General features: G+C 39.9%; 1 long non-coding RNA gene across 1 annotated transcript in view; it reads left to right on the plus strand.

Annotated features, from left to right (window-relative positions):
• Positions 1–12,760, plus strand: part of LOC117934950 — a 19,981-nt gene extending 7,221 nt beyond the window's left edge. The window contains exon 3 of the long non-coding RNA XR_004654628.1: positions 12,747–12,760. This is a non-coding gene — a long non-coding RNA (uncharacterized LOC117934950). The remainder of the gene's footprint in view (positions 1–12,746) is intronic.
• The last annotated feature ends 1,709 nt before the right edge of the window (positions 12,761–14,469 follow it).

Here is a 14,469-nt window from a genome sequence, read left to right on the forward strand (position 1 = left end):
ACACTTAAGTGTGACAAACATGCAAAGGAACAGGAAATGAGGAAGGGGGCAAACACTTTTTCACACCACTGTAGTCTTTATTCTGACCCTTTCCTCTTTTTCTTCTTTGCCTGTCTATGGACATATTGTGGCACTACACAGCGCTTCTGCCCCCAATGTAAACCTGCCATAATGCGCCTGTTCATTGCTTTCTGCTGTATGTGCTTGTCTGTATTTGTGGCAAGACACACACATTCATACAGAGTCAGTCAATGAAGTGTCCAGCATCAGTCATTATAGCTTGACAATCCAGACCCCCCGCCATTCATGGAAACTTTGATTTATTTGTTTTGAAAATGTTTGCTGAACATGGTAACTGGTTTCTGTCAGACCAGGGATCTTACTTTCGTAACACAAAGCAAAACTCAGAGTCAGATGCACTTTCTTTTGTGAAACAATTTCAGGGTTTCACAAAATATTGAAACATGGCCCAAGGTCACCAAGATGTTATGTATACAGTGGAACACAATATCAGACAGTACATATAATTTGACAATAACAATACACATTCAGTGTTCATCTGGGTCCACTCTGCCACGCAGATTTTCTCTAGTTTACATCCTTCTGTTATTAGCTGGGAGAACGCGTCTGTCTGTTTGACTAATAGTCTTTTGTTTTTATCGGCTTGTATTTCCATGATCCTGTGTCTCTTTCTTTCGGTCTTACACTGTCCATCTATTTCTCATTTACTATGAAAATCACAACATCCGTCCCTTAGGGGCCCTTTCAAGAAATTACACACCCTTTGCTTTGACACAGACGTGTCGGAGCATTTATCACACCTATCAAGATGCGTCGTCAACATTTGATCACACTGGCTGTCCCCGGGGGGCTTTAGCTCATCCAGCACACACTCGACACAGACTATCAAACATTCAGATGTATCTGTCAACCCTATAACGCTCATCTCTCTCTCTCTCACACACACACACACACACACACACACACACAACCACACAGACACACACAGACACACACATACTCTCACACTCACATTCCACAGATAATACAAATCTTCTCCCTCTCATGGTTTTCTCTTCCTACTGGTTTACCATGGCTCCCTTGGGCACAGTAGAACCCTATCCTGTTTAATTGAGTGTATCTCATCATCTGTAGTGGGCCTTTCCCCCTCTAATGAGTTTTAAGAGCTCCTTAGCTTTCTACCACCCTTTACGCTTCAAGGGAGTTGAGCACTATGTGTGTGCAAGTATTTGTGAGTGTTTTAAATGGATTGGGTGGGCCAAGTGAGGAGGATTAAAGCACCAATGCGAAACATCTTGTTGACATGGAGTCTAAGAAAGTCTAAGTGAGAGAGACAGATGAGGAAGAGGCCTCCAAGGGAAGAATACGCCTCCAAGTGTCATAGTACATACCGTGGGATGTTACAGTTGGAGGAAGAGTTTATGCCATTCTCCTTTAACAAGATGGACTGGTTAAAGCCCATATGTCATGTTTACATAAAGATTTTTGTTGTTTTGAACTGTGGATATCGGTGACTTTTTAACATGTCACTTTCAGTGGAAGATGAGTGTTTGCTCTAAAGTGTCTCTGGGTTTCTGTAAAGAAGAGAGGTTCTTTTATTGTAGTCCAATAGCATGTATTCAGACTATGCGGTACACCTGTGAAATGTTCAGTTTTAACGTCACAAACTTACTTGTGACAGTGGCACATTGTTATTGTTGTGTTGGTTCTGGAGGTCAGCACTTTGGATTTGAAATTAAAAACTGACTCTGATCTTAACATGTTGACTTTCTGCTTTACTGTAATTTAAGGATGTTAACATCATCATGTTTCTGTGTGTCTTGTTTGTGAGCTGCAGACTTGCTGTTGTGATTTTGTGTCTCCCTCCTTCCTGTATTTCCTGTCTTTGTTTTGGTGTGGAAACATTTGGTCGCAGGGAAGGATTGTGGAGGAAGTGCATTGTGCCTTCTTCGGTATGTGTCAACTGGACAAATGTTTTGTGTTTTTGCGTATATAAAAAAAATGTGATTGCAAAAAAAGAAGTTCATCCCTATGTCACATAAGCAAATGGTTATTTTGCATGTGTGTGTGTGTGTGTGTGTGTGTGTGTGTTCATGCTGTAATTTTGGATGCTTTCAGCTGTTCTAGGTTCCCAGTGTGACTCAACCTCATATCTTTATTTGTATCTCTTTCTCTCTGTCTTATTACTCCCTACATCTTTCTCTAAGTAACTCTGTCTTTTTTATTCTCTAACCCTTTTTTTCTATATTTTCTCCTTCTCTCATTACTTCTTTATTTCCCACTCTTCGTGTCTTTTTTCCTAATTTCATTCCTTCTCTCTATCCCTCCATCTTCCTTACGCATTTTCTTTCACTCCTCTTACTTTCTTTCTCCTTACCTTTCTCTCTCTCCCTTCCTCCTTCTATGCCTGCCATCTTCTTTCCCTTTCTGACTCAACACCTTGCTCTTTGCATGTCTATTTCTGTTCTCTATTTTCCTCTCCCCATGCCAGCATCACCTCCCCCTGGTTCTCATTATCCTTCTCCCTCTCTTCCTCTCTCCTGCCTCTGTCTCTGCTTAGATACCTTCTATTCCCGAACCTGTCCGAGCCACATGTGCATGTGTGCACACGTGCACCCACACAGACATACACCTGTGCATAGGTGAGCACACACAGATGCACATTTTAAAAGGCACTGCATCCTCAGACCAGTCATGTTCTTCTGTGTTCCTTTTTTTTTTTCGCTTCTAGGAACATAAACAGACATGCTAAACTACTTGTTAAAAATAAAGGTAACTGCAATATCAAGACGAGCCTTGTCATAGACTGACTTTCTTTATCCTATAAACCCATTTCTAGGATTTGATCTAAAACAGCTGGAAGCAGTGTAGGCACATCAAATTATACACTAGACACCAAAACATTTTTTAATCTCGCATAATTAAAGAAATTAAACAGATTTCCATTCTTTGTGTCATTATATCATCTGTAACTGCAGATATTGTGTGATGTCCTTGTTTGTAATATTATCTTCTCCAGCAACAGCAGATATTTAAAAAAAAGTATTCTTTCTTATACGACAACTTGCTAATAAAGAAAAGCATCTGTTCCTGAAATGTCTATTTTTTCATTTGAAATGAGTAATCAGTGATATGATCTGAAAAAACAATGCGTTATTATAAATCTGACTAGGCCTTTAATATTTGTCTTTGTAGCTTCCTTCTGTTCTATAGCATTTTTCTACCATGATCTCATGTTTTGTCACTAATGATCCCCACGCAGTCCAACTTGCAGACAAAGCAGAGCAGATTTTCTTCAGGTAGCTGCTGTAAAATTATGGCACATTATATTTTTTGTCATTCAAACCTTAAAAAACAACCCAGTCATGTGATCCCACATTTGTGTACGTCTTGATACCTTTGACTTTCTCTCTTTCTCTCAGTGTGCACTGCTTTTGTTTTGCACAATGTTACCATGCCCTCATTTCTTTGTCACTTGAAGTGTCAGATGCACACCCCCTTCCACCTTCTCATAAAATGGAGCAGATGTTCATGGAAAAGAAACTGTGTAATTCTAATTATAATGCATTTAATTTTTTGTCATGCAAACCTTGATAGCTGACAAACAAGTAAGACATTTGTGATATGATCAGCCAGTAATGAGCATTTGTATCATTTTGTCCACAATAACAATTTCCTCTTTCTAGACTGTTATTAGTATTTTATCTCTGTGCCCTCACTGCTGTTGCCACTTTTTCACCATGCACTGTTTTTCCCCATTCTATTTGTTTCTAGATCCTCAGTGGAACAATGGAAGTATCCCCTGAACTGTGTGACGATGAGTCTTGGACAGCTGTATGGAGAAAACGACCTCTCTGTCAGCGAGTGAACTGACTGAGTGCTTTCTTTCCTCGTGAGATCAGCCTGCACAGGTACAGATACTAGAAACACACTGTTCACATTATACCTTATGTAGTCTAACTGAGCCAAAAAATATTTCTAGTGGCAGTACCCCACTCAAATTTAAACTCAATTTAGGCTCTCCTTTCTCTTATTTAGTTGCATAAAGCAATAATTGTTAGAAAATTGTGAAAAATAGTTTACAATTTATGAAATCTGTGGCAGGCACCTTATGTTCACACACATTTATCCAGCTTTATTGCATTAGTCCCGGCCTTCCACTGTGTAATCAGTGCATTTAAAATGATTGTCTATAGAACTTAATTTTCTTTTGTTACACTATGCACACAGGGATAACAGTTTGTTTTTGGCACTAACCCCACAGTGCTTTTCTTGTCATGAATGTTATCCTCTATTCCGAAATAGAAAAAAAGCAGAAAAGTGGGCTACTGGTTCAGTGGCATTTCCTTGTCATGGTTGTAGGCTGTGCTAGAAAAGCTGCTTTGAAAATGGATTGATTTGATCCAAAACACAATACTCTAGCTCCAATATGTTTTTTTCCCCACACTGAGCAAGTTTACCATTCAATTCACACACATAAAAAAGAGGTTGTGTTCATTTTTCCGCTTGCGTGTAGATGCCTCTACATCTGCTGTAGAGGCTTGGAGATGATGGGATTTTCAATAGATTCATGCTGAATTGTGCATGTGTGAAATGCCTGTGGTACAGTGGTAGCCTTTATAGGCCAGTCAAGAGCCCACTCAGTTACTAAGTACTACACTTGGAATGCACATAGTGATAAAAACATTTCAACTATTTTATTTTGTTATATTTTTTTAATCTGTGACAGGACAGTTTATGCATGAAAGGGGAGCGAGAGGGGGAATGACATGCAGCCGGGCGACCCGCGGCAGCTGCATCGAGGACTGAGCCTCTGTATACAGGCGCAATCACTTCCTGGTGAGCTACCCAGGCACCCAACATCTCACCTATTATATATTGTATGATGCAGTCAAAATAGCTGCAGCAGTCAGCAGTGCTTGTTAATAAACTCTGATAAATCATGAACTGTATAAAGTGGTGGAAGAGCCTCCAGGTCTAAAAACTGAAGCAATTTCAGAAGTGCCTTAAACTTGCATTCGTTCTAATGACCAGCAGGGAGTGACCCCACCTGATAGACCGCAGACTTCTGCCAAAGGGGAGGGGATCAAACTGAAAGATGTATTAAAGCACTTGCCCAAAGGTTTTTCTTGTGCCCACATGTTCCAGTGGAAAACTCATTTCCATATAGAAACAGAGTTCAAATAGAGATGTGTTCTTACTTGTTTTTTGTGAACCACTAATGCTGTGGGGAACATAGAGTGACATTTTAAAGCGCAAAGACCTACTATATAAGCTCTTCTGAAAAGATTGAGAGATTTCAAGATTTTCAACAGGTGGAAAGAGGCAGACAGAGAGATGGTTTGAGAGGAGAGTGGCATGTAGTCTGAAATTGGAAGTGAAGTATCTGCAGTACTTTAGACACGCACATCCACACCATCACTTCCTGACATGGGGTTGGAGAGTGTGGATGGGAGGCATCTCTCATACAGCTGTGTGCTGTTTCCTATCAGAGCTATCTGCCCCCTCCCGCTCTCTGAAAACGTGTCTGTGTTTAGCCCTCACACATCATTACCTTGAAACCCCACTGCTTTCTCCAAAGTCCTTTCTATCTTAACAGCCTCTCTTTCTGCCCTAACTCATTCCTCCCTACTGGAGAGAGAGGGGGAGAGTAGCAGGAGGTGGGTGAGTCACAGGCAGGTGTCTGACAGCCAGCCAGCCAGTACAAGACATTTCTCATCCACTACCTCCTATGTTTCCTTCCAATCCACATCTCTCTCTCTCTCTCTCTCTCTCTCTCTCTCTCTCTCTCTCTCTCGCTCTCTCGCTCTCTCTCTCGCTCTCACTCTCTGTGGTCTGTTGAGGCCCAGTGCTGTACACTGGAGATACCAAGACCAACGGAAAAGGGCCAAATCCCCCTATCTCTTTTCCTTTTCTGCTCTTTCTATCGTTCTTGCACTTACTCCTCTCTTTTTTTTTCCAGTGCTCTCATTCTCCATCACCCAAACATTTTTCTTTTGATGCACCTGAACATTTCTCTCTTATTTTCCTTTCTCTTTCATTTAGTCAAAACGTCCCTCCCAGCAAGACCCTTGTCCAGGGCTCTCAACCAGCATAGTGCTGGCACACAGCGCTGTCCTGCTGGGACACCACTCACAAACACATATTTAACTATGGCCAAATATTCACTCACATACTCATGCCTCCATACACAGATGGACTTAAAAGCTCATACCAAACCAAGAGCCCACTGAGAAAAAAGTGGTGTTTATGTGCCTTGATCCTTGTGTAATGTAGGTTTTTGTTTTCCATCAAGCATTCATCCTGTCTAGTTCACCTTTGGGGCAGCAGCTTTAATCTCTCTGTTCCCTCTTGTTTCAGTTTGTTTGGTAGACAATCTTTGAGCTGCTATCAGATTGGTTTGTTATACCACGTTTGCTTGGCTGCTGTTGGCGGTGTTTTCTGACTCTGATGCGTGTGTTCTCACCGTGTTTGCTCGCCTTTCATAACTGTTCACAGTGGCGCCACACTCACCTTGATGCACAGCACAAACATTGACAGTGCATGGATCAACACCTGATGTGCAATTGAATTCTGTCCGTCTATGACTATGAAATTATGTCAAGCCTTACTTCACTATTTTTAAATATAGTAGTCAACATTCATCCCAACTCACTTACTCTCATCTACAAATAACAGTACCATTCTGCCTTGTTATAGATTTAGCTTTACACACTTTTCATTCCCCAATTTACCAATGAACCATGTAATCATCTATTTCAGTCAGCAACTATAGATGAAGTATAGCCACACTTACTGTACCTGTTGCTACACTCCCTCCTGCAGCATTGGTCTCAATCTCTGTTGCTTCTGGTACCAATCCAGACTGATGTAAAAGTTTGTGACTTTAGACTAGAGGGTAACCATGACTGTGATATCAAGAGACCCATGTGGTATAAATACTGATCAAATTACTATGCTAATAGGTGTTAAGAATTTGGAGAAGTTTGGCAATCCTTTGCCCAAAGATCATTATTATTGACACCTGAAAGGGGGTTGAGAGAAATGATATGAGCCGCCATCTAAATGGTTGGCCGACCCAAATGGCCAACAAGGGCCCACAGCCTCTCTAGCAGCTGCCCAAATTCCAGATTACCAGTCCGTCACTGATGGTTAGGGTTAGGGTTCATGTGTCATGACAAAGTCATGACAGTGTTATTTGGCTTTGACAGTGTCATGTCAGTCTTATGTAGAAAACTGCAAGTAAAGTCTTACCTGTTTATTTAATTAAATGTTGTCACGGCAAGAAAATGTGCAGTGCTTGTAATATTAGAATTTGTTTATGTGTGTGGCTCAAACACTTTTAGGTTTTTGAAGCGGGGTTTTATGAGGAACTTATCCATCGTCAATTTATTACCTGTAGTAGATGGCGGTTGGCACGTTGGAACTGAAGTCGTTAGATCAGTCTACGCTCTCTTTAAAGCCACCTTTGAGAAAAACAACATTTTACACTCCAGAACACAGGAGTTGCTGGTCTACCACTGCCTCGTTAGTAGGCCTGCAAGATTATGACCAAAGTTATAATCCCGATCAGTTATCACGATTATTTGTTGATTTTAACCAAAATTAATTTTGTTGTGACATAGGCTATTTATAACTGCTTTCACATCTATATTTTGCTAAATTCCTCTCATGTTGAAGTTGTATGTTGTACATACAAACAGCGGCAACACATGTAAATGAAAATGATCTGAAATAAATAGCATATAGAGAAAGAAAGGGAGTGCGATGGACGTACTCACAGAGTGACGGCTGTCTCATTATCAATGGGTCCAGCCCGGGTCAAATGGCCGGTCAGCAGAGTTACACACATTGTGTTTATGAAATGTCTGTATTGTCGGTGCGCTGCATTTTTATGAACTATGATATTCTGGTCATGGGTCTCATCTCTCGCCCAGATCCAGCAGGCTCCATCTCACACACACACATTACTCAACAACCTGAAGTTAGTTGCATTCAAGAACTTCTTCTGTGTTTTTTGCGGTGGCCCCCGCAATAGCAGAGTTACCAATGGAAATCTTGGTACAAATACAGGTTTGCATCTCATGCTTAACAATATACAGCTGTGTGGGTGGGTGCGTGCATGCATGTGTGTACGCCTTTTCATTTGCCTCCATCCCACCCCCCTTATTGAATTCTAACTCTTTTTAGGGTTTGTGTTTTGCTTTTTTATTGCGTCTGTCCTTCAGTGAACATGTGTGCAGTTGCAGCAGACGCATGAGTCTATATATAAATGTATGTGAGTGTGTGATTGCGTATGCCTGCCTTAGCGCTTGACTGCTCCTCCTTTCAGCTTGACTTATTTATCATTCTCTCCTACCTTTATTCGTCAAAAGGCTTAATCCCAGAAGGCTTGTGACAGCTTTACTTGTCAATCGTTTGTTTGCATTTCCTCCTCTGCATGTCTGTCTGTCTTTCCCTGTTTTTTTTCTTTGGTCTTATTCACATTTAAAGTTATTTTGACTTGTCCTACTACTCGGTTTGGAGTGGAACAAACTGGAAATGCCAATGTGAGGTGACTAATAAATGAAGTCAAGTAACATGGACAAAATGAAGGATAATGAAGGCCTCATCCGGGACGGTGATGAGTCGGCCTACAGACAGGAGGTGGATCAGCTGGCTCTCTGGTGCAGTCAGAACAACCTTGAGCTTAACCCGCTCAAATCATTACTGCAGACCCATCTCACCCCGGACACAAGCTGTTCCAGCTTCTCCCCTCTGGTAGGCGCTACAGAGCACTGTACGCCAACCCAACAGATTCAGGAACAGTTTCTACCCACAAGCCATCTCTCTGATGAACAGCTGACTTCTTACTCACATTGTCAGGTTGAATTCTGGTCAATAACCCAGTAACACATCATCATTCATCGTTCATCATTTTCATTCTCATAACTCACTTATTATTTATTATTTATTCGTCATTCTCATTCCCTATTCCAGAACTGTTCCTATTGTAATATAATAACATAATACTATTTATCCCAGTATCCTCTGTACTCTTCTCCACATTTAAATTAATTGTATTGAACTCTTCATTGCACTCATGCCTCTATATTGTTTCTGTTTAGATTATGTATATATTGTGTATGTATTAGTGTGTATATTTTTGTTTTGGTTGTTTTTGTATGTGTAAGCACAATGTGAGCAACGATGCTCCAAAAAAAAATTCCTCGTATGTGTCCTCATACCTGGCAAATAAAGCTGATTCTGACAAAAGGGTCCCTGTTATAACATAATAATCTTGTTGCTTGGGTGACACTAAAATATGTAAAAAATGTCATGTCATGTTTGAACAAAACGTTAGCATGTCTAGAGGTCCAAAGTTTGCAACAGTACTGTGAAGATGCTTCAAAATGTTGAGTTTGGGAGGAATTTTATTTATTGACATTTAAAAAACTTAATTGACAGTTTAGTAATTACTAGATTACCAACATAACAGTTGACCATTTCTAAGAAGTACAAGGGTCAAAGAATAGTGCACATACTTTAAAATATAGTTTTTTAAGTTAAACATTTTCTATAAAGATCTATGAGGCAAATCTGAGGATTTGATTGGGTGGGAGTTTGTACTTTTACTCACTTCTGCTACACTCTGATTCTCCTTTTAGTTCTTTAGATGAGGAACCAGAGTAGAAGTGGATTGATGGAACTGTAGACACACTGAGGATATGACAACTCTGTCATAGATGACAAACAGGTTCCCACATTTATCATCAAATTTGTTTTCACTGTGGGCAGCTTCTAAAAGTTCTCAGAATGAAACAAACAAGCACAAAGACAGGCCAGGATTTACATCTTAAAAGTGGCTTGATCCATTTAGCTGACAGTCTGGCACACATTAGAAATGGAACAACGTGACAACCAACAAATCACCTCCATGTTTGTGTGTTTAACATGATTAAATGATGGAGGGAGTGTTAAATCAAACTTAACCTGCCTTACAAAATCACTTCACAATAACAATGTCTCCACATACGTAGATATATAACTGCTATAATCAACCCTGCACTTGGTAATACCAGATATACCTCCAAACTCTGGAAACACTGGAACACGCATCTGTACCTGTTTTAACTATTGAGCATAGCTTTTTGTATGTAGGTATGTATATATATGTATGAACGTACGTATGTTTTGTATGTGCCATTTATGTAATTTGTGGGCGTCAGTATGACTGTATGTATTTATGTTTGTGTGTCATTTTGAAAGAAAGTTTTATGTATATACATATTTGTGTGTGTGTGTGTTTGTATATATATATATATATATATATATATATATATATATATATATATATATATATAGTATGTATATGTATATATATATATATATATATATATATATATATATAGTATGTATATGTATATACTGTGGAATTTAATTTGATCTGTGGAGACATCTCTGTCTCCTACCTAGATGGAATTTCATATAACTGAATCAGGAACATACAATGTTGAGACTGACTCTCTCCCACTCCTGAATTGCTTTTCCTTGTTATGTCTGTGAAGTGGAAATAACATGAACATCAAATGTTTGTCGTCCACCTTATGCTATATTTGTCACTCTCATCACTATCTGCTTTCTTTAGTTGAAAACTTGGAGAGAAGTTAAGTAAAGCAGAGCATGTAAGGAGATGCTTTTTTTGCTTCATAGCAATGCAGTTCTTTGTTTCCATGTGTTGTGTGTCTTTGATCCTGTCAGTGGGTTAGTAGAAGTCTGCATACTTTGGCAGTTCAACAAAAGTATGTTAAAACTTTTTCAATTTGTACTTTTCTCTCAACGTGAGGTGCTCTATTTGCAAGGCTCTGGCAGTATGATTCACACTGCTGAAGCACTACAAGAACTACTTTAAGTTGGTATAATCAATATTTACATATTAACAGTGGGTCAAATAACTACATCTACAGAGGTCACTTCCAATAAGGGCCTGAAATTACCCGACAACCCGCCTAATGCGGGTGAATTTTGCAATTAGCGGGTAACATTGTCAATCTACCTGCCACATTAGCAGGTAGCCAATGAGAATTGAGTGATTCAGACGCGTAGCTATCGGTAAACAGGGTACACAGTTGCTTACAGGCCCGGACCAATTCAAAAAAAGTTAACTTCAGGCCCTGCTTGCAATTGTTAACCCACCCAGAATTATTTGGGTTAATAAGGGTGAGAAACACGACTCCAAATGTAAGTGCTAGTGTTACTTGGTTGTACCACCTGTAGTACTGGCACACCTGCTCACTTACTGTAGGTTTCATGCTTTGTATATATTTTTACATATACCGCACAAGATGGAAAATAATCTTCCCAACACATTTGTTTCGGTGATGTTTATGGATTACATTTCTATGACTTTCCCTCCTTTAATTGGGGGTGTAGAAAGACACAAGAAAGCCAATGTTTTTTAAGATTCTCACAGCTGCTACTAAATGTTACTAAAGTGTGAAATAGCATCTGACACCACAGACTGGAAATAATCTATAACTTTCCTGCTGCCTGTTTTTCCAACTAATTGAAATTGCCTCTCTTAATGGGCACCAATATTGTCCTAACATTTTATGCATTGAACTCTTTCATTCTGAACTCTTTCAGAACACTATTTTACCCGCACTGAAGAACAAAACCTGGTCTTCTTTTCAGGATAAGCTGTCGAAGAGCTGGTGCTATGCAGCCAAGTGAGTAACCGTCTGGCCTTGTGTACCTGACCTCAGGTGGTGTGCATGTTTATGTCTGAGTCTATGTGTGTATATGTGCGCCTGACACTATAAACAGTACAAGCTGACGGCCACCTGCTGCCAGGCTTGCTCACCCACAGTCACAGCCTCATCCCCATAAATGCATCAGTGATGCCATATTTGACTTAGATAAAGGGAAAGATAACGGGAGAAGTAAAGAAAAAAAGAAGAGGAGAAAAATAGTAGCAATTCTCATTACATCTTACCTATCTCACTTCATCCCTGTCATCCCTGTTACCCCCCTCATGCTTTCATCTGTCTCTCTTTATTCTTACCCTTCATCCTGTATCTTTTTTTGGCTTTCTCTCTCCTGTCATGCTTTCATCCCTCCCCTCTTATTCTCCCGTCTCATCTCATCCCACTCTCTGTTCATCCTTTCATCCATTTCCCCCGTTTGTCAGTCTAGTTACTTTACTGACAGCTTATCTGTGACCGTTTTGCCTAAACAGTGTACAAAATGTCACTTTAAAAACACCAACAAGCAACAGTTGCTGCAGTCCAACCATATTGAGTTTCTAAATTGAAATGGAAGATGTACTGTACATATGGTGTGATGTTATCGTGTCGTTAATATCTGCAACACATCTATTTCTTTGTATCCTAGATGACTACTAAAAGCAAACATGCATGTAAACCCTGCACAGTATATAATAATGAAAAAAATGACTTTGCTAAGAGTTAAATTTGTGATGTCATCAAGTATAAAGTGTGGAATGGCTTCATAGACAATGAATTGGAAAGATGCTATAGATGACAGCCAGTAGGATGTTTTAGGTATACGGAACATTTTTGGTTTCAGGATCGAGGATACTACAATAGAATAAAGCTCATTTGGGTTATGAAAACAGAAAAATAAAACAAACCTTCACAAAATGATTCAACTTTTACTTGTTTTGGGTTCACACATGAACAAATAACACAGATTAATATACACATAATAAAAGATGTGACGGAGAGATGCAAAAATCTAAAACTCAGAGGGGCAACAGGGGCTTAATCTGGGCACTCCCCGATGCATAGTTTGCATTATCCAATTAAAATAAAAAGTAAAATATTGTCATTGTCTACGGAAAGGCTCTATATTTTATACTTGATGACATCACAAGTTTGAGATTTACTCTCTGATTTCTGGCTTTTAGAGAGAGTAGCTCATGTTGACTAATATTGATTGAACTTTTCTATGCCATGGGAATAACACATTGTAATTACTAATTTAGATAGTGTTTCCCTTAACGGGGTTACCTGATGATGTCATCAGGGCTATCCCAGCTGGATATTAAGATAGTTGAAAAAGAAACATAAACAGAAAGCCTGTTTTACAAATTTGAGACATGGGATTTGAAACATGTTGGCGTTTACCAGGCAGGTATTTGTTGCATAAAAGGAAATCTAGGATCCGGTGTTTTTGGAACTTTACAAATACTTCTGTTTGCTTTTAATCTACTTTTTAGGGGTCCAAGCCCGAGGGGGCAGGCAACTGCATGTAGCAAAGATTGATACACTGGATGTAAGAAATGTATCTAATTTGTCTGTTATATGAGTTATAATGTTCAATATGTTTGTTTTTGCACTTGATGACTCCAAATATAGTGAACAGTTTTAGACAAGACAAATGCTCATGGGGCATTGCTGTGTGTGTGATATCAATATACGTCTGTAAGATTCATGTTCCGTTTTATTTATTTACTTATTTGTCTTTATGGTCCTACAACCTTTTCAACATTCAGTTGACCTTTGTGCTACACAAATATTCCAATAGCCCAGTTTTCCCTTAAAAGAAATGATGTCCATAGATTGACTATGCAGAACAGCGTCGATGTTTTACAAGCTTATATAGAAAATGAAATCAGACTGACCAGAGGTTGTGTAAAATCCTTTAGGGCTCTGGGATATTTGCAATGGCCCTGTACCGCCGACCTTGCGGCTCATACCTCTCAATATTTCCTGACGTTTTCCTCCCCGAGTTGCGCTTTGGGTTACTCTTTTCTCCCTAATTTGCCGTTGCTGACTGGCGTCTGGACAACTGGCGCGATGACTCTTGGACCCCGTCATAACTGCTTGCATGACTAGTTTATTATTTGTATCTTTTGAGTCCCCCTACTTTATAGTTTATAGACATCCAACACTAAATTGATGAAATAACTCTTTGAAAAAACTTTGTAAGTAGAGCCTTGTCCTGGTCTTACCACTATATGGACTGTGTTCAATGTCAAACAGGCAACTCACACACAGTCATGGACAAATCTACGGATACACACACACAAAAATTCACCCACGTACAGTATGCACAGGCTAGCACACACATCTCACCTGTCAGCTAAATATAACTTTGGACAAGCTGCCCTCACTCGCAGCATGAGATGCAGCCATGCTACGTTGAATGAGTACAGGTGTTAGGTGTGCGTGTGCTACTTCTATTTGTGTGTTTGTGAGAGAGAGCATCTGCCTCCGACGACTTTGAATAGCCCCCATCTCTGCTTCACTACAATTAGTGGAAAAGTGAAGCGTTGCTCCAAGGCACCGCAATTAGGCTGAGTCACATCAGTGCTGGACAGCTCTGATGAAGCTATTAGAGAGCCAGGGATGATGGAGGCACTCATCACCCCCCCACACACACCTTTACCACCATCATCACCATTCGTCACCACAACCCCCACCACATGGCCCCCCACCGTCCTCC

The sequence above is a fragment of the Etheostoma cragini genome, chromosome 19, assembly GCF_013103735.1.
Source record: "Etheostoma cragini isolate CJK2018 chromosome 19, CSU_Ecrag_1.0, whole genome shotgun sequence".
Taxonomy (NCBI): Eukaryota; Metazoa; Chordata; class Actinopteri; order Perciformes; family Percidae; genus Etheostoma; species Etheostoma cragini.